At 40.2% G+C, this 21,053-nt stretch overlaps 1 pseudogene; it reads right to left on the bottom strand.

Moving 5' to 3' along the window:
* Window positions 1–21,053, bottom strand: part of LOC148521619 (uncharacterized) — an 89,689-nt pseudogene that overhangs the window by 12,101 nt on the left and 56,535 nt on the right.

Genomic DNA, 21,053 nt, shown 5'->3' with positions numbered 1-21,053 from the left:
CAAGTACCAGCATGCAGGGCATTAAGGGCCCACTAGTACCTGTAGTTCACCTGTAAAAAAATGTTTAAAAAAAACACAGGACACACACACCGTGACAGTATAAGTTTATTAAACATACATACACACACACACACACACACATGTACACATACTCACCTATGTAACCCTGTAGCATCGGTCCACTTGTCCGGTAAAGTATCCATAGGGGACCTGTGAAAAAAAACATACTCACCATCTCCTATGCGAGGTTCTGTCCTCTTCGTTCCAAAGTAGGCATCCCCGGACTTGGCAAAAAAAAAAAAACGAAAACGCGATCCACGAACTTAGTACCGTTCTATAGAACGGTACTTCCCGAATGAGAGCTTAGCGGCGGGGTATCACCATGGAAACCCCGCTGCTAAGCGTTCATTGGCTGAGAGAGGCCATCTCCCGTCTCTCTCAGCCAATGAACGGCTCCCTCCATTGTAGTCAATGCTGGGAGCCGCAAGGTTATTAAAGTTTACCCTGCGGTTCCCACCATTGACTACAATGGAGGGAGCCGTTCATTGGCTGAGAGACGGGAGATGACCTCTCTCAGCCAATGAACGCTTAGCAGCGGGGTTTCCATGGTGATACCCCGCCGCTAAGCTCTCATTCGGGAAGTACCGTTCTATAGAACGGTACTAAGTTCGTGGATCGCGTTTTCGTTTTTTTTTTTTGCCAAGTCCGGGGATGCCTACTTTGGAACGAAGAGGACAGAACCTCGCATAGGAGATGGTGAGTATGTTTTTTTTCACAGGTCCCCTAGGGATACTTTACCGGACAAGTGGACCGATGCTACAGGTTACATAGGTGAGTATGTGTACATGTGTGTGTGTGTATGTATGTTTAATAAACTTATACTGTCACGGTGTGTGTGTCCTGTGTTTTTTTAAACATTTTTTTTACAGGTGAACTACAGGTACTAGTGGGCCCTTAATGCCCTGCATGCTGGTACTTGTGGTTCTCCAAGTACCAGCATGCGGGGCAGGCTAGCTGGGACTTGCAGTTCTACTTGTAAAGACAATGTTTGATATTCTTTATTTACACCACACCACACAATCAACCCGCCACCCACCGCCACCAGGGGTGGCAGGGATAGCCCCGGGCTATCAGCCTGGGCCTGGGGTGCCCTGGAGAGGGTGACCCCTTTATTGGGGGGGTCCCCAGCTCTCCAGGGATCCCCGGCCTGGGCTGACTAGCGGTCAGGGTTGATGCTGCGGCTGGGGGGCCCGGTGAAAGGGCTCCCCTGGCTGTGGCATCAGCCCCCCGCTAGAAAAAGTCCAGTGCTGGTTCTGGAACATACAGGGGAACCCTACTCATTTTTTGTCCCCTATATTTCCAGAACCAGGACCGGATCAGAGCCCAGAGCTGGTTGCGCAGAATACAGGGGACCCCTACGTCGTTTGTCCCCCGTATTTTGGCAACCAGCGCTGGTTCTGACTAGCCCGGTGCTGGTTGTGCTTAAGTACAGGGGACCCCTACGTCGTTTGTCCCCTGTATTTAAGCACACCCAGCACTGGGTTACTAATGCCCGGGGCTGGTTGCTCTTTTTTGGGGGGGTGCACGCCATTTTTTTCTTTTTTTACAAAGGTTTTTTTTTTTTTTTTTTACCACAGCAGCACAGACGGGTCTCACGGACCTGTCATTGCTCTGTGCCAATCACACAGATGCATGTAGCACGGATCTCCTGGGTTCGTGCTACATGCAAATGGGCACCATAACGCTGATTGGCTTCCTGTCTGCCACTGCAGTGCCACTCCTAGATGGGCCACGTGTTTGTGCCGCCCCCTTGTGTCGCTTAGCATAGTCATCCAGCTTCCTCGGTACAACCTTTTGGCCTAAAAACAATATTGTGAGGTGTGAGGTGTTCAGAATAGAGTGGAAATGAGTGGAAATTAATGTTATTGGGGTTATTAATAGCGTAGGAACAAAAAAAGGCCCATTTATGTGATTTTAGCGGGTTTTTTTTATTTTTTAAGAAAAAATCCAGATCCAAAACACAAAACCCAGAACCCAAAACACGGAAGGGTGGTTTTGGCAAAACCAATCCAGATCCAAAACACGAAGAAAGATCCAGATCCAAAACCAAAACACAAAACACGAAAAGTGTCCGGTGCACACCCCTAATATATATATATATATATGTAGACACAGTTCATGCCCAGCACTCCTGCTAATCATCAATGACCTGGGTGCTCTTCCAGCAGTCCTAGTACTTCATACATATAAAGTAAAAGATCCAGGGAGGCACTACAGGTCTCAAATATCCAAATAAGCAGTCAACACATCAAGTGTAAAGTCAACGTTTCAGAGGATTCAAATCTCTTTTTTCAAGACATCATCAAATAAAAAAGACAAATCAAACATTTAAATAGCAACTCACCCGTGCAGCACACCCACGCACTCTCTGTCCAGCACCAGTGACATCACTGCTCGGGCATCCACGTCGCAGCACCAGTCAGGAGGCGTGTCGCAGTTATGTGACTTATCACCATGGCAATGTAAAAAAACACATGGATTTAATCAAGGCTCCATCTATTAAGAGAACAATCAAATACTGATAAATACACTTATAAGTCTAATACACAAATCTGATATTGTAAGAACATATGCAACAATGTTGGAAGCCTGAGCTAATAAGTAGTAATCTACAGGCAATCAGAAAGCAGGGTGAACGATAAATATAAGCTAACAACTAGAGTATACGAAAACATACAGACTAATTATAGAAAACATGTAAAGGACATCAATTTGTTGAGACCATGCGGATACCTGATATTTAACCTATGTATCCACCTGCATTCCTTCTGCAACAATTGACATCCCCTGTCCCCACCTCTAATATTGGGAGGGACACAATCAATCATTTTGTATTGGAGTGTGCTCAGGCCATGTTTGTAGTCCTTAAAGTGCCTGGCAACTGGCTGTTCCGCCGTCTTGCCCTCTATAGTCGCCCTGATGTTGGATCTATGCAGAGCCATGTGCTCTTTGAACTGCCTTGTGGTTTTGCCTATGTAAAGCAGCCCACATGGGCATCTAATATAATAGATCACAAAACTACTAGAGCATGTTAGGGGAAATTTGATAGATATTTTAATGCCTGAATGTGGATGCACAAAAGAGTCACCTGTTTCCAGAAAGCTACAAGTTATGCAGCCAATGCAATGATAGTTGCCAACTTTGTGAGAAAGAAAGTGACTTTTTGTGGGATTTTTGAAAGCTGTAATATCATTGTGGACCACAAGGTCTTTAATATTTTTACCCCGCCTATATGATGGCAGAATTGTGGGATTTTTGAGGGCTGGCAATGATGCATTTTAGGAGACTATGGGTCACAAACCCCTAGCTGTTTTCACTACTAATAGAAGAAAAGTCTTGTGTCCACACGATTTTTTTGGCATCCTTTGGCTTAGTAGCTGTGGTTGTTAATGCATCTGTCCTAGTTAGCAGTAAAGCCTTTGTTCTTGCCGCGTTTAGTAATTTAGGATGATACCCTCTTGCCAAGAATTTATTAGTCATTATTTCCATCTGAATTATCACATCTTCCCTTTTACTACAAAACATTAGAATCCTAACGTATTGTGAATAGGGTAGGCCTGGAGGGTGGCAACCATCAGCACTTAGGAAGGTATTACGATACTTTTTTTGGTGTAAACAGATGTTTCCAACTCTAATGATTCATTCAATTTAATAACCACGTCCAAGTAATGCACTTGAGAGTGACTGCAATCAAAGGTAAATTTGACAGCTGACAGCTGGGTCTTTTGCATTGATTTGCTCAATGTAATCCCTGAACATCTGTTCCTCACCTGTCCAAATCATAAACACGTCGTCGATGTATCAACAATAGAACGCTATGAAGTTAGCTACATTAGGAACCGAAAAAAAGAGATCCCTTTCAACATGTACCATGAATAAATTAGCGAACAATGGTGCTACGCAGGAGCCCATTGCGCAGCCTGATCGCTGATTGTAAAAAACACCATCAAATAAAAAGTAGTTGTGGGACAGAGTCAGACCCAAAAGAGTAATAAATAACTATGTCCGGACCAACATATGCTGGATTGTTGGTCAGAATCCTCCTGATCGACTCTAGGCCCCTATCGTGTGGGATGTACGTTATGGATATCCCTTAATCGCTATTTAGCACTTAAGTATCTAAATTGAAATAATTGCTTTCCAATCCAATTGTGGTTCCAAAGCACAAAAAGTTATATTTTACAAGAAAAAGTATAACGCACGGTGATCTAAACAATTAGTGCAAAAAGCAAGTAAAATACAAGGTACAGCCGATACATACGCTAGCACTCTGGATCCAGTTCTCAGTCATTAATCCTTAAGCCTGCGGTCATCAAAGAAGGGAAAATTACTCCCTTATGGTCCCAGAGCACTAGCCTATATACCTTACAGGTCACAGATAGAACAATAGAGACAAGCTGGAATAATTCCATTGGTCCTTGCTCCTGGTCTTGCTGGTCATTGGTTAGTTCATACGGTGTCATCAGGGGTATGTCCTAGTTCTCCAACTTTTACTTTGTGTAGTTTCCCACCAAAGAACTGGTTAAACTGGCTACAGGCACTACATGCAAAATGTTAACATGCTAACCAATAACTCTCTATAATTCATAACTTGCAGATACATGATGCGATCTCCTTGCTGATAGAACCGGAGATCTGCAAATGAACAGTGATTATAATACCAAACATGACATGTCTACTATGTTCTAAACCTTAGATCTTATTTACGTACACATTACATCATAATTAGTTGTTAAAAAGACCTTTAATAACTTTCTTTATTAACTTATTGTAAATAGGAACCATTATATACATATGCGTTCGCTTATGTGCATCTGTGCATTGATGTAGGAACTGTTCGTATGTATGTATGTAAGGATGCACGTGGGCATCTATGTGTATGCATGTGGTTACACATACAAATGTCTATGTGTAAGCATATAAGTCTATTGTGTGTGCATCATGTGAATCAGTGTATGTCTGTGGTGGGTTCGCAGTTGTGCACATTGGATTGCTCCGATGCAAAGTAGTGTCCGATTTACCCTTGATCAGACAACAGATGACTAGATTGTCAGATAATAATTGCAAATGATCATACTCAATTAATTGACTTAGACAGTCCATCCTTTGATAGCAAACATAAAACTATCACATTCTGATCTTAACCTTTCCAGTCATTCATAATAATGTATTATTCAATGTTCTAAATGGTGTAAGTTGGTAGTTGCACCATTAATAATGCATTTCAAGAGGGTAGAACAACCCTTATATGTACTCAATGGATCTATACGGGACCATGGGTAGGATGTGGGATCTCATCGAACCTATAAAGGAAGTCTGGGGGAATTGAGACTACATTATCTAGGATGTTTAATGGAACATTTACATGAATTATTATTATACATGACTTAGCCTTTTAGCATATTATAATCTGAAGGCACATTCAATGTAAGAATCATAATGCAGTTCTTTATCAACCTTTTTACCCATATCACCACCATCCACCATCATCAAGATTTAATTTTTACTGTTCACCTTAGTGGTACATTTTCCACACTTCAACACAGCAAAGACACACCTGACACATATACCAATTACTAAGATGACAACAAGTATAAGGACAAGGAATTTACCTATGCTAGCAACCATTTCCTGTGCCCACTCTCCTAGACCGGAGAACCATTTTACAGGGTTCAACCATGAGAACCACTCTGCTACCTTCTCCTCCATCTCAATTAGTGAGGAATTATGGTTCTTTTGAAATTCCCATTTCAGCTGCAGAATTTCATCCATCTTCCGGTCAATCACTTCCTTGGGGTCATTGGTATTATTGGTAACATATGTGCAACACTTGACACCAAATTCGGAGGCCAAAGTCACACAATATCCACCAGTAATAGATGTTAAATAGTTTAGCACTAGCCTATGTTGTACTAACTCCTTTTTATGAGCTTGTAGCTCTTTACCTGTATACCGGAAAGTTTCATCATACATCTCATTGATATTATCTATTAATTTATCAAGGTCTTGGATGGATCTAAAATTTAAAAGTTCCCTGAGCAATCCTGGTGGGATCTAATGCTACCAAAATCAACTGTGTTGCTGTATGTACTTCACCAGGAATCATGTTTTATTTGTCTCGGTATTCATACTGCATATGAAGGTATGGAGATGGTGTGTTTTTATGGATAGCAAGAATTTCACCATGTGTAAGGGTCATAACCTCTGGTAACACTCTACCAATAAAACATAAATCTTCTGAACACAGAGAGAGCCACTTGTACGCTTTCCTTCCACATATAAAATACATATCATCTGGGAGTATATATGGAATAGAATACATCATTATCATGGGACACATTATTATAATGAAGGATCCTGCCCCTCTTTCCTCCATCTGACTGGTACACATTTCTGGTTGTATAATATCTGCACAGTACCCTATTGGTACTCTGCCAACCATTACTTTAACATAACTACGTGTGTACCTGTACCTGAAGTATCTCCCACTTACAATAATAGTTCAGAATCTATTGGTTCATTATCAGCTCTGTGTGAAAAGGTCATTGTCTGATTGTTTCCGGTCACCTCCCAATTTCCAGGTTTGTTGAAATTAGTGACATTTAAGCATAACAGGGATCAATCTACCTGATACTGGTGGAGCTTCAAATTAGGGGGGTTAGATATGTTAAACTTCTTGTCCAACGTTTTCCCCCCTTGCAATTCAAGAATCTCAGAGACATTTAACAGGAATGGTGCTAATCCTACATTATGTTGTCCCTGAGGCACATGAGTGCAAACCTAACATTCAGTCTAGTTTAAGACATTACCCACTAAGGAATGATAATCCTCTAAAGGATGCTCGCCTAGATCCCAGATACAGACTATTCTTGGACTGGCACCGTTGGATGCACTTTTCATCAATTAGGGATCCACAGGTTGCACACATAGAGTATTCCTCAGACAATAGCCCTTCACACTGACTCCGAGTTTCTAGGATAACAGATCTCTTAACAATTACAGTTCTGTGTTTCGCCATATACCTCCCTGATTGTTTTATCGCTTCTTCTCCTGACTTCACTCCATCGATATCACCATCAACCTCCCTCTTCGTCATCTGTCCTCCATCACAGAAACAGAAAACCCTGAAACAAATAAGGATGATGAGAACCCTGGAAGAAAGCAGAAACACAAACCCAGCCCACCACTCCATTGCTGGAATAGTGGTCTACAAATTTCTCTAGCTCAGGTGTTCCACTGCAGTCTCTAATTCTCCTGGAAAAGGCTGGCAATCGACAGGTCCACATTATCTGTCTCGACTCCGCATTGTATCTCCTCCGGGTAGTTGACCTTTCTCCAGTGAGTGGAATGGACCCAGGTATCTCTCTCTGCTGCTTTCAACAATGTCGTAATTGTCAATAACACTTGATACGGACCTTCCCACTGATCTGTCAAACAATCCGAACATAAGAAATTTCAGATCATAACAAATTCTCCAGGTTCAACATCATGACAGTTTGTTTCTGGCATATCAGGTGATAACATTTTTAATTTCTGTTGCTGTTGTTTCATCTGTTTACTCATTTTTATAAGATATTTCACAGTAACCTCATTATTGCTCTTCAAATCATCCTGTGGACTTATAATCAAATGAGGTTGTCTCCCAAACAGTATTTCAAAGGGGGATAGATTAAGAGGAGATCTAGGAGTGGTCCTGATGCTATGGAGGACTAGCAGTAAGGCTTCTGGCCATCCTAATCCAGTTTCAGCCATGATCTTACTCAGTTTGTTTTTAATAGTACCGTTCACTCTCTCCACCTTGGCACTGGCTTGCAGTTGGTAGGGAGGGTGAAGTCTACTATTAATACCCATAAGCTTACACATGTTCTGGAACACATCTCCAGTGAAATGAGTACCCCTATCACTTTCTATGATTCTAGGGATACCATATCTGCATACAAATTCCTGAACAATCTTTTTAGCAGTAAAAACAGCAGTATTAGTGGCAGTTGGATATGCCTCTACCCAATTAGAAAACACATCGGTACAAACTAATACATACTTAAGATTCCTGCAGGGTGGTAATTGGATTAAATCAATTTGTATTACCTGAAAAGGTCCGTCTGTAGGAGGGATATGAGATGGCTCAGTTGGTATTGTCTTCCCAATATTTTTCCTCAAGCAGGTCAGGACATTGCCCTTTTCTCATCTTGGGAAGAAAAGCCTGGTGCACACCAATATGCTCTGACCAACTTGCACATAACTTGTTTTCCCAGATGAGTCAGACCATGCGCTGCCTCAGCCAGGCTTGGGTAATATGCCCTGGGAGCAACAGGCTTACCTTGTCCATCTCCCCAGAGTCCAGAGGACTCCTGACCACATCCCTTTGACCTTCAGAGTGCCTTTTCCTGTAGGGGACACAAATTTTGCATCTCAATTAATTTCTGCATGTCTATTGTCTGGAAGACCATCACTTTATCAGTTGTTAAATTTATGTGCTACCCTGCATCCCACTTGGCAGCTTCGTCTGCTCTGTTATTGCCCAGTGACACCGGGTCTTCTTCACATGTGTGGTCTTTACAGTTGATGACAGCTACTGCCTTGGGTAGCTGGATCACTGTCAAGAGTCCTTTTATGTGGTGTGAGTGTGCGACTGTTGTGCCTGCTGCTGTCATAAAATTTCTCAGACTCCAAAGAGACCCAAAATCATGTACTACCCCGAAGGCGTACCTAGAGTCAGTGTAGATATTAGCTGACTTACCTTCTGCCAGCTCACACGCTCTCCTTAATGCCACCAGTTCAGCCACCTGTGCTGAGTGAGGTGGACCAAGTGGTTCGGCTTCTACAACATCCTCATCATCTACAACAGCATAACCTGTGCATAATTCTCCTGTGTCAGTTTGTCTATGACAACTCCCATCCGTGTAAAATGTCAAATCTACATTTTCTAATGGTGTATCACGTTTGTCAGGTCTTGCAGTAAAGGTCTGATTCAAATACTCCATACAATCATGTGTATCAGTATACCTGCAAAACTCACCTTCACCGTTTAATGGTGATATTTGCAGCTGCCATTAGAGCTAGTTCCCATTTCATGAACCTAGCTGAAGAAACATGTCTGGTTTGGGAAGAATTATGCAAAGCAGATACAGCATGCGGTGTATAAACAATCATATCATGACCTAATACTATATCCTCGCTCTTATTGACCAGAAGAGTGGTTGCTGCTACACTTCTTAACATGTTGGGAGTGATCTTGCCATAGTGTCCAATTGTGCACTGTAGTATGCTACAGGTCTACTAGCATCACCATGTTTTTGTGTGAGGACACCTGCTGCGCAGCCATCAGCCTCTGTACAATATAAATCAAAAGGTTTTTCATAATTTTCCCAATGCAGGTGCTTTCATCAGACTGTCCTTAAGGTTAAGGAAAGCCTGCTCTATTTTCTCAGTGTGTGTGACACGGTCGGATTTTCAGGAAGTCCTGCAATGGTAATGCCTAAATAGAAAAACCTGGGATCCACGTTCTGCAGTATCCACACATGCCAAAGAAGGTACAGACTTGCTGCTGGTTTTGCGGCAGTGTCATGGTCTGTATGGCCTGTATTCTGTCAGTCATCAAATGTTGTAGCCCATGGGTTAGACAGTGTCCCAAGTATTTAACCTTAGTCTGGCATGGCTGTAATTTGTCCTTTGCAACCTTGTGCCCTATTTGTGAGAGATGAAGTAACAACAGTTTAGTATCATTTAAATATGACATAAACGAATCAGAGCACAACAACAAATTGTCTACATATTGAATTAGAACAGATCCATTGCCTGGTTGAAAAATTGCAAACAGTCGTGTAAGACCTGAGAGAAAATACTGGGGCTATCTATGAAACCCTGGGGCAATCGTGTCCATGTATATTGTACCCCTCTGTAGTTGAATGCAAAGAGATATTTACAGTCAGGGTGCAGAGGGACAGAGAAGGCAGAACATAGGTCAATGACAGTGAAGTGGGTTGCAGATGGTGGGATCTGCATGAGGATGACAGCTGGATTGGGCACTATAGGGAATTGGCTCTCACCTACTTTGTTTACACCCCTAAGGTCCTGTACTAATCTATAGCCCCTCCCCCCAGCCTTCTTCACTGGAAAATGAGACTATTGGCTGGACTAGCTGTACAAATTTAAATCACCTGTTGTAACAACCTCTCAATTATGGGATAAACCCCTAACTCTACCTCTACTTTTAACGGGTACTGAGGGATTTTTGGTGCTTGCCTACCACTTTTTTAAATTTACTATTACAGGAGATACATTTGCCATGAATCCAGTGTCCTGTCAATCCTTGGTCCAAAGTGAACCTGGTATTTGAGATAACATCTCTTTTACTTGGGATGAGCTTTGTTCTAAAATGGTAGAGTGAAACATTAACCTTTGTGGAGTGTCTAAGATATCCCTTACCTCATGCGCAACCTTCTCTGGGATATCTAGGAATATACCATCAGGGGTACAGTAAATGACACATCCCATTTTACACAACAAATCCCTTCCCAGCAGGTTAGTAGGAGCCGCCACTGCCAGGAGAAAGGAATGCTTGGTTTGCAGCGGCCTGATAGTAACCTCTGCAGATTTGGTTAGAGGATAATGCTGCACTCTCCCTGTTACTCTCATTGCTGGTACTGTCTTGTTAGTAATCTGTAAATTAGATGGAGAATTTAACACGGATCTGGTCACCCCTGTGTCTACAACAAAAGTATGTTTAGTACCAGATATATCAACTGTCATTGTAGGTCCTTCCCTAGTATTATCAGTTAACCTGACTGGCTGTAGTCTACAGGTATGACCTGACTCCTAGCGTTGACTATAACTCTCTAGCAGAGCATTCATTGCCACTATGTGAGCAGGTGATTGTTGGACATTTCCTGAATTATGTGGGTGTCTTCTCTGTGTGTAATTTGGTCTTCCTTTCCTAGGTGGCCCCTACTTTTTCACTTTACAGAACCTACTTATGTGTCCTACTTTATCACAATTATAACACTGTAGTGGTTGGTATGTGTTTTGTTGCTGTGCGGGTTGATATGTGTTGAGATCTTGTAACTGTGCAGGGAAATATGTGTTTTGCGGCTGTGTATATGAACCTTCTAAAGCCTGAATGCTCACAGCCATTAACCTTTCACTTTGTGTCTCTTTTTTCCTGAGTATGTTCTTATCATGGTCTATTGCTGACTCTCTAAGATCATCTACAGTAATTCCTCTCCAGTTAGGCTGAGAGGTTTGCACCCTGGTTTTTAGAGTGTCTTTGAGACCATCCATGAGCACCATTACAGCTACCTCCCTATGGTGTATATAATCCTTTATATTTTCTATCCCAGTGTACTGAGATATCATCTGCAGCACCCTGGTGAAATAATCTGCTGCAGATTCACTATCTTTTTGTTTGATAGTGAAGATCTTGCTCCAGTTAACTATCACTGGAAAATATACGGCCAATTGTGTGACTATACATTGAATGTTAGCCTGATTATCCTCGTCAGTTAAGGATACATCTTCATCCAATACACAAGCTGTGATAAACTTTTTCATGTTGGCATTGGGAGGGAGACATGCCCTTAACACCACTCGCCAATCTTTATTAGTTGGCTCATGGGCATTACCTAAGTCCTTAACAAATTTCTGACACTTGGCTAACTCTCTCCTAGGATCAGGAAAGTCTGACATTATGGAATGTAACTCTGCTCTCGTCCATGGACAATGCATTGTTACATCCTGCATGGGAACTTAACCCTCTCTGTCTGGTTTCCCATGGGGAATAGTTATTGTACGGACCGGATGTATACCTGCCACATTACTAAGTTCAGGGTTAACTGTGGGACTTATGATCTCGGTACTCTGGAGGTTCAGTCTCTTACTGCAACATACTCCACTACCCTTGCCAATTTCCACTTCTGCTACAACAGGGGGGGTCACTTGCTTTACATGTTTCTGTGATGCTTCTAACAGATTAGCAACATGTGTAATGGCTGATATTACTGTGGGTTCATCATCTTCTACATACACATTTTCTTTTTAGTTACTGAGTACAGGTTGAGTCTCCCATATCCAAATATTCCGAAATATGGAATATTCCGAAATACGGAATAATTTTGGCATGACTGAGATAATGAAACCTTTGATTTTTGATGGTTCAATGTACACAAACTTTGTCTAAGGCACAAATTATTAAACATATTGTATAAAATGACCTTCAGGCTTTGTGCATAAGGTATATATGAAACATAAATGCATTTCATGTATGTATACTAACTTTGTTTGAGCTACAAAATGATTGAAAATATTGTATAAAATTACCTGCAGGCTGTGTATATAAGGTTTATATAACACACAAATTCATTCTGTGTGTATATTGGGATCCTATTCCCAAGATATCTCATTATGATATGCAAATATTCCAAAATACGGAATATTCCGTTATCCAAAATACCCCTGGTTCCAAGCATTTTGGATATGGGCGACTCAACCTGTACAGGGTTTAATTACTTGTAACATTTTTATCATTTTTAGTATCAGCTGTACCTTCACCTTCAACCGCATAGGGCGGTGGAGGTGCGCATGCGCCATCCCCTTTACCTTTGGTAGCGCTACCTTGCAGTGCGTGCGTGCTACCATGCGGCATGTACATGATGCTGTTTTGCTTTGCGTGCGCGCTCCCTTGCATCCCGTGCACGATGCTATTTTGTGTCGCATACACGCTCCCTTGCATAGCATGCACAATGCTGTTTTGCATTGCGTGCACACCACTCAACCACGTGTTCCCCTCGTGATGCCACATCTTTAAGCAGTCATTGTATTTTACTCGTTTCTTCAGTGATTTTACTAAAAATATGCTATTTCTTATATTATTTATGACCTCCAAATCGAAACTGCCAATTTTAGGGAAAGATTTTACAAATCCTTTGGTCATCTTGATCCATTCATCCCAGTACACAGTAGCATATGCACCATACTTCGTATACATTATGTACCTTGCTGACCCTGTCGGCCCTTCCATGAGCAGCACATCATCGACCATTAATAGTGTTTGCTTAGCCCCCATTCCAGAAAATGCTTAGCAACTTCTCACTAGAGGATTTCAACTGCTGAACGATTTCTAAGAGCTACGTTCATACACTCCTTCCCGTTGTGTACAGCCAGCCCACTAAGCGTTTCAGTCAGCTTACACAACGAGTAGAAGAACAATTGCCTATTGCTATCGATCCTGCTTGCAGTGAATTTAACCTAAGCTTCATCCGCTCGCTTCCTACTTTGAGCTACTCTCACCTGGTAGAATTTAAGTGTTCCAATAACACTTACCCTTGCCAGTGATTTCCTCCCCATAGCTACCCAAATCACAATCACAGTTTATGCAACTATGCAGTCTGATCGCATTGCCCCAGAGAACCTAACTGATCAATGGTGCTTTGCGATTACTATTGGGTTTTGGACCGATAAACTACCGCTGGTTTTGCATACCACAATATACCTGATTTGTATACTGCCCAGTAGCAGTTTGCCTCTTCAGACACCTCCCGAGTTTCCTCTATAACCTTTTCACATCACAAACAAACGTTCACTTTCATATCCACCTTTTGTTTTCTGCGCAGAAAAACTTTTACACAACTCTAGCAGTGCAATTTAGAGGTTTTACTAAGTAATCGCTATGCATATAACAAGACTGTCTATCAAAACGATTGTTTAAACATGTGGCAGAAGTACAGGAAATACATATATGCTGTTGTGCAAATCACAATTTAGCGCCAAAAGTGACAATAAAAGAAACAAACTTTTCTCTCTTGTCCCCAGGTCCCTAATCAGCGATCCTTAAAATCACACAATAATGGACATCGGTTTCACAACACTGACTGGTAACAGGCTTTGAATGCAGCGCGTTCTTACCTGCTTATAGTGCCTTCCACCCTTTGTTGAGGAACTGAGATCCGTACACTATCATGCAACTTCCGGTGATGTGATATCAACTGCGAGCCCCCATCTATGGACACCCCTTAATCGCTATTTAGTGCTTAAGTCACTAAATTGAAATAATTGCTTTCCAGTCCAATTGTGGTTCCAAAGCACAGAAAGTTATATTTTACAAGAAAAAGTATAACGCACTGTGATCTAAACAATTAGCGCAAAAAGCAAGTAAAATACAAGTTACAGCCGTTACATATGCTAGCGCTCTGTATCCAGTTCTCAGTCATCAATCCTGAAGCCTGCGGTCATCAAAGAAGGGAAAATTACTCCATTATGGTCCCAGAGCACTAGCCTATGTACCTTACAGGTCACAAATAGAACAATAGAGACAAGTTGGCATAATTTAATTGGTCCTTGCTCCTGGTCATCCTGGTCATTGGTTAGTTCATACAGTGTCATCAAGGGTATGTCCTAGTTGTTCAACAGTTGCTTTGAGTAGTTTCCCGCTGAAGAACTGGTTAAACTGGCTGCAGACACTACATACAAAATGTTAAGATGCTAACCAATAACTCTCTATAGTTCGTAACTTGCGGACGCATGATGCGATCTCCTTGCCGATAGAACCGGAGATCTGCAAATGAACAGTGATTTAATGTAGTACCAAACATGACATGTCTACTATGTTCTAAACCTTAGATCTTATTTACATACACATTACATCATAATTAGTTGTTAAAAAGACCTTTAACAACTCTCTTTTTTTTAACTTATTGTAAATATGAACCATTATATACATATGCGTTCACATATGTGCATCTGTGCATTAATGTAGGAAATGTTCGTATTTATGTATGTGAGGACGCACATGGGTGTCTATGTGTATGCATGTGGTTACACATATGAGCATCTATGTGTAAGCATATAAGTCTATTGTGTGTGCGTCATGTGAATCAATGTATGTGTATGGTGGGTATGCAGTTGTGCGCATTGGATTGCGCCGATGCAAAGTAGCATCCGATTTACCCTTTATCAGACAACAGATGACAAGATCGTCAGATAATAATTGCAAATGATCATACTCAATTAATTGACTTCAACAAGGTATATAGGCTCACCACATCGATAGTGCATATCAAATGATGTATGGTCAATGGTGATAATTGTTGCAATTTCAGCAGAAATGAGGTCGTATGCTTTAAGCAGGTGGCTTCATTTTGTACTACTGGTTGAAGGAAGTGATCCAGAAATTTCGATACAGTATAGTATAAAGAATCTTGGGCTGCTATAATGGGCCGGCCGGGAGGGCACAGTGGATTTTTATTGAGCTTAGGGATGATATAAAGGACAGGCACTTTTGGAAAATCCACCCTTAAGGTTTCTTTAATCTTTTGTAGATAAGTCCCTCTTCCTCTACTTGAAACCAATTCTTGTTTGTAAAGCACACTGGGGTTTTTACTTAGGCGTTCATAGATATTAGGATCTGATAATTGTCCATAAATTTCGCTTTATATGCGTCAAGGTTCATTACGATGATTCCACCCCCTTTGTCTACGGGGCAGACTATTATGTCTTGATATCCGTAAAGGTCCATTAGTGCTTTTCTATGTGATTTAGATAAATTGGAACCACTGGATTGATATTTTTTTATTTCATCTTCAATATTCTTATTCATGCATGTAGAAAAATATTTTTTCCTTGATTAGTGGTACTAGGTTCAAACATGGATTGTTTAAGGATCGGAAGATCTTTATCGGCAGGTATAGCGGTGTCCCCAAAAAACTCTGGGTTCAAATTTGTAAAGATCTACCTTGGAGGAGAACGGATCTGGAACATGCTCTAGTAGATTTGTGATCTATTATATTAGATGCCCGTGTGGGCTGCTTTACATAGGCAAAACCACGAGGCAGTTCAAAGAGTGCATGGCTCTGCATAGATCCAACATCAGGGTGGCTATAGTGGGCGAGACGTCGGAACAGCCAGTTGCCAGGCACTTTAGGGACTACAACCATGGCCTGAGCACACTCCGATAAAAAATTATTGATTGTGTCCCTCCCAATATTAGAGGTGGGGACAGGGGATGTCACTAGATCACAGTGGAGTAAAGATACCCCATGGAAAGAAACAGATGGCACTCCATGAATGTTAATCAAAAATATTAAATTAAAAAAGTATATATGTACATGCATAGCCAACGTTTCAAGGTCACAGTGGACCTTTTCTTCAGGGTACTGTACAGGGGCATTAATCAGAAATGAAAATATAGTGATATGGATTGTTTGAGGGAGGGGCCCAAACTGGTATATTGCCTAGAGCCCCCTGAGGTCTAAATCTGACTCTGCCTGCCAGTAGTACCTTGTAAACAGGCAAAGCCCCACAGAGGGTGGTGCTCAGAGTCAGTGGTGCCCACCATGGATTATCCCAGCTCCTCACTGGACCAGACTGACTCTGAGTGGCCATCACATAAATTCAAAAATTGGGAATGGAAAATAAGTGGGAAAGACAGAAGCAACATAATTTGTATTCTGTGACATGGATAAAAGTGTAAATGCTGAGCTTTGTGAATATAGGAAATGTTCATGATTCAAAGGCCAAATACTTTGTGAAGGACACTTTAAGCATAGAGCATTGTTACTGGGACAGACACAAATAAGATACAAATGTTGCATGACTACACTGGAATTGTGCAGTGGAATGTAGACATTCCTCTGCACAATTCTCATAATGTAGACATGTAAATTCATATGAACTAGCTTTAATTCATAAAGGCAGTATGTGTGCTTTATGGGGCTTTCTGAGTATAGTAAAATATAGTGGGTGGTGCGAGGCATGAAATGAAACACATGGACATGGATAGCTTAATTAGCATATATTAATTCATAGGCTACCGTGGCTAGTCACAAATTCAGATGCAACTGCTTCCAACTCAGAATTAGCCCGATCGTGTGACTGACGTGGCAACCCTGTATGCTATCAGAAGAAACATGATTGGGGGTACCAGACAGGCCATCAATGACCCCAAATTGGTGTAGCCATTTTGTTGCACATGGGGAGAAAAATTCATAAAATGCATGGCCATGCCCTTTTGAACCATGACCCAACATTATTCATCCCAGCCCTGAACACTCTAAAAGTTTTGTCATTTTGTGATTTTTATTGTAAATAAACAGTCCTGTTAAACTTTAAACTGCACATGGTTGTTCAGTGATTAGTATTGCTGCCTCACAACACTAAGTGCATGGGGTCGATTTAAACCAGTGCCCTGTCTGTGTGGAGTGTCTATGTAGTCTCTATGTTGGCATGGGTTTCCTCTGGGTACTCATGTTTCCTCCTACCATCCAAAAACATACTAGTAGGTTAATTGAGTTCTGACAACTGAATGTGAACCAAATTCTCTGAAAAGCGCTGTGTTATATGTGACCACTATATAAATAATTGTTAAGAAATAACCTATTATCCCATAACTGTAAAGTATTTAAAACTGTAATTGAATATTTATTTTTTTAACACATCAATATCAGTTTAGCCTTTTTTTACTTGATACATTTAGTAAATGACTTGAAATAACCAAAATAAAAATCACTTACAGACTAATTTACTTATCTTATGTCTAAAAATTTAGTGCACCACTGGGAACATTTTTTGTTTCATTTTTAAAGGTACAAGGTACATACACTTCTGTAGCTATGGTCAATTAAATATAAATTTTCTTTGCTCCTGACAAATAATGTAATTGTACATTCCATTAAATTTGCTGAAAGCAGATTTATGAAATGCTGTATTTTTTTCTTACTAACGTTACTCCAGGGCACTTCTGCTGAAAAAATTTACAACCAATCCGTTAGAGTTTGCCATAATTGTTTCAGTTAAATTACAAGTGAGTTATTTTCTTATGAGTAGACATATGTTTTTCATTAGTGCACTAAATACGGGAATGTCGCTTCAAAGTTACTCTATTAGTACAAAGGGCTTTAAAATAAGGTATAATGATTGTGTCAGACTGATTGTAATTAACACATTTTACAATTATGACTTTAGAAATTTTTCTCTGGATCTGTTACGTTAAAAAACAGCTGTTTACCCATGAACTGCTTTACTAATGCAAAAAATGCAAAAAAATACGGTAAATTTTTCAGATTTACACATAAAGAACGAGAAAAATGTTCTAAAAAGGGGCACTCGTGGATTATTAGTATGTAAGTTCGTTAGAGACTCTTTTACGGCAACCCAAGAAATTATGAAAATACATTTAAAAAATAACCTTTAATTCATCTTTTTAAAAATCCTAAATTCAGCAAATCATTAGATCGTGCACGATAGTTCTTACTGTACTATGTCACATACTGATTTACAGTAAGATTAATTCATGTTCACTACTGTTGGGTTGCTGTGTTGAACTCACTACATTATTCACAACAACCCCAAATGACAGATGCACGTGTTGGGTCTCAGACGCACTTAAAGACTGAAATAATTACACACAAACACCAATTTTAAAAATGAATGAGAATTCTTAAACTTAACATAACATAATATACTGTATGCAGTTAGTCACACCTTTTTAATACATGCTTTTAGATAAGATGAAAGCAAAATGGATTTGCCAATGGTCACTGCATGATGCCAACTAGAAAAAGTAAATAAAAATGATTATTGTAAGTACTGTACATCAATAGTATACTCATCCTTGTACAGTCCACCCACCTGCTGCTGTTTTTAATAATAAAAAATATGTCTTCCTTACAAAATATTATACTAGTGCATACAGTATATACACAGTACTCCACCATAAGAGAATAATTCATCCCGTCTATTGAAAGTTGTGCATGCATCTCATTAATGTATAGTATCAGTTATGCCATCATAAGAACACGGCAATTATACTACTGTACAGTTATGTACAGTATGTGTACTGATTTGCATCCCATTCTAAGAGCTTATGTGATATTAAAAAGATTGGCTGTGCGAACATGCAATATGCAAATACACTGCAGGAATGTGATATCCATCTAATTTAACAGTATGGTTTTCAGTACAAATTACATCAGTGGAGCACTCGCCACCCAGCGGTTAAGCACTGTATTACATGCCGTAGTGTACCTTTCATTAGAGAATACCACGGTACACCAAAGTCCAGCCATCACGTAACATTCCATGGTGCGACAGAGGCCTGAATGGCACGCTATGAGCAACAAAGTAGCTGAACCCATCTGTACTTTTACTTTCATCTTTTCCATACTCCCTACAATGACACCTAAGCCTTGGTTTCTGTCACCCTGTTGCTTACTTGAGTATTATAACCGCTGCTGCAGCAATGTTTATAAACCACATCCTTGTCGTATAATGTTTTGTACTGTTAGCCACTATTTTCTATGTACTTTGTAAGGCGCTGTGGAACTCTTGCAGCACCAAATCAAGGATAATAATAATGTTGAATGATTCAAGTCTTGAGAAGAGATATTGGGCTAAAGCAGTACAAACAGCTGTTTACCTGAAAAATCGATCACTTACAGTAGCAGTCAAAGACAAGACACCATTGGAGGCATGGACTGGTGAAAAGCCAAACATCAGTCACCTACGAGTATTTGGCAGTAGAGTTTATGTTAAAGTAAATAAAAAGAAAAGACACAAACTTGATAATAAATCCATTGAGTAAATCATGTTGGTTACTGTAAACAGAGCAAATGTTACCATCTATGGAACCCTAACAAGATGAAGTTCATACTATCACAGGACATTTAGTTTCATTAGACTATGTCAGCTAATGTCAACCAGAGTATTGTACAGCTATAGAAACGTGTTGCTAGATATGTCTGCAGCTGAAAGTGTGCCAGAAGTGAGACAATAAATTTAAGACAAGTGAGACAAGAGAATAAATGTAAACATGTAAACAAGCTGCTACTGGGCACCGGGGTATTAACTGGTGGAAGGTATAAGGTTAGGACATATTTTGTTGTATTCCTGATGATGATTTGAATAAATTGAAACATTGGACACTGGTTTACAATACCCTTAAATGCTTGATTGAAAACCCTGAGTGCCACATACATTCTAAAAGGGTGTGATAGTCATTAGACTATCAAAGGATGGACTGTTAAAGTCCAATATGAAATACTGAATGAAGTACAATAACAAATAACAGTTTCTGAATGTTCTTAATTATGTCTTTATTATTTTCATTATATGCATATTTTTGCACCTTTATCATTTTGAATGCTCAGAATGTTTATATTTGTTTTATCAACGTGTAATAATGAATACTGTTTTATTTAAAGAATGCATATCCACCACTCTTTTACAAAGAGAATCCAGCGGGAGCCTCTGGTTGTGTCAAGTACCAGTTAACAGAACAATGGAGAAATCCTAACCAATGACATTTCACCAAAGATGTATTTGAATGTTAGCTTATAAATAGTATCACACTAGCTGTTGGAGGTCAGTGCCTTTAGAATCGAATCATAGTGTTGCTACCAACCGCACATGTGTTTGTGTTATTGGCAATACTTAGTATTTTTTAAAATTGCTGAATAAACCTCGTTGGATTGTTGGACATCCCCGCTTGCAGTGCAGGCTTCTCTATTATTTTACATTGTGCTGCTTTCTGTGTGTTTCATAATTGACAGCTATGTCTGGTGTTTGGAAGGGAATTCTTTCTTACCTTGTTATGAATAGTAAAAGATAAAGTTTTCCCAAAGTGCAGTGAAGGTGTGGAAATGTTTATTTCTTATGTAAATGAAAGCATTACGTTTCACATTATGGATACATTGGATACATTTTATGTCTATACAGTATATTGAATTTGAAATGACAAATCTAATGCATACAATATAGTAGGTTTTGTTCTAAAAAATTAGGTAAAAAGAAAAAGTTGCAACTTTGCTAACATATACAATTAAATCATACAGATTACAACATTATAGGACTGATTTTGAGTCACACACAGGCGCTGTCTCATCTTTTTCTGCAGTCACATCTGCATCTTAATGCTAGTATGCAGCTGATTTGTGAATACTAAGATGCCCACTTGCAGTGTCTCACAGCGGTGCATATACGTCTTTAGGTGCACCATCAGTGCACCA

The sequence above is a fragment of the Taudactylus pleione genome, unplaced genomic scaffold, assembly GCF_031769625.1.
Source record: "Taudactylus pleione unplaced genomic scaffold, aTauple2 ptg000156l, whole genome shotgun sequence".
Taxonomy (NCBI): domain Eukaryota; kingdom Metazoa; phylum Chordata; class Amphibia; order Anura; family Myobatrachidae; genus Taudactylus; species Taudactylus pleione.
This window is presented reverse-complemented; position numbering and strand designations above follow the sequence as displayed.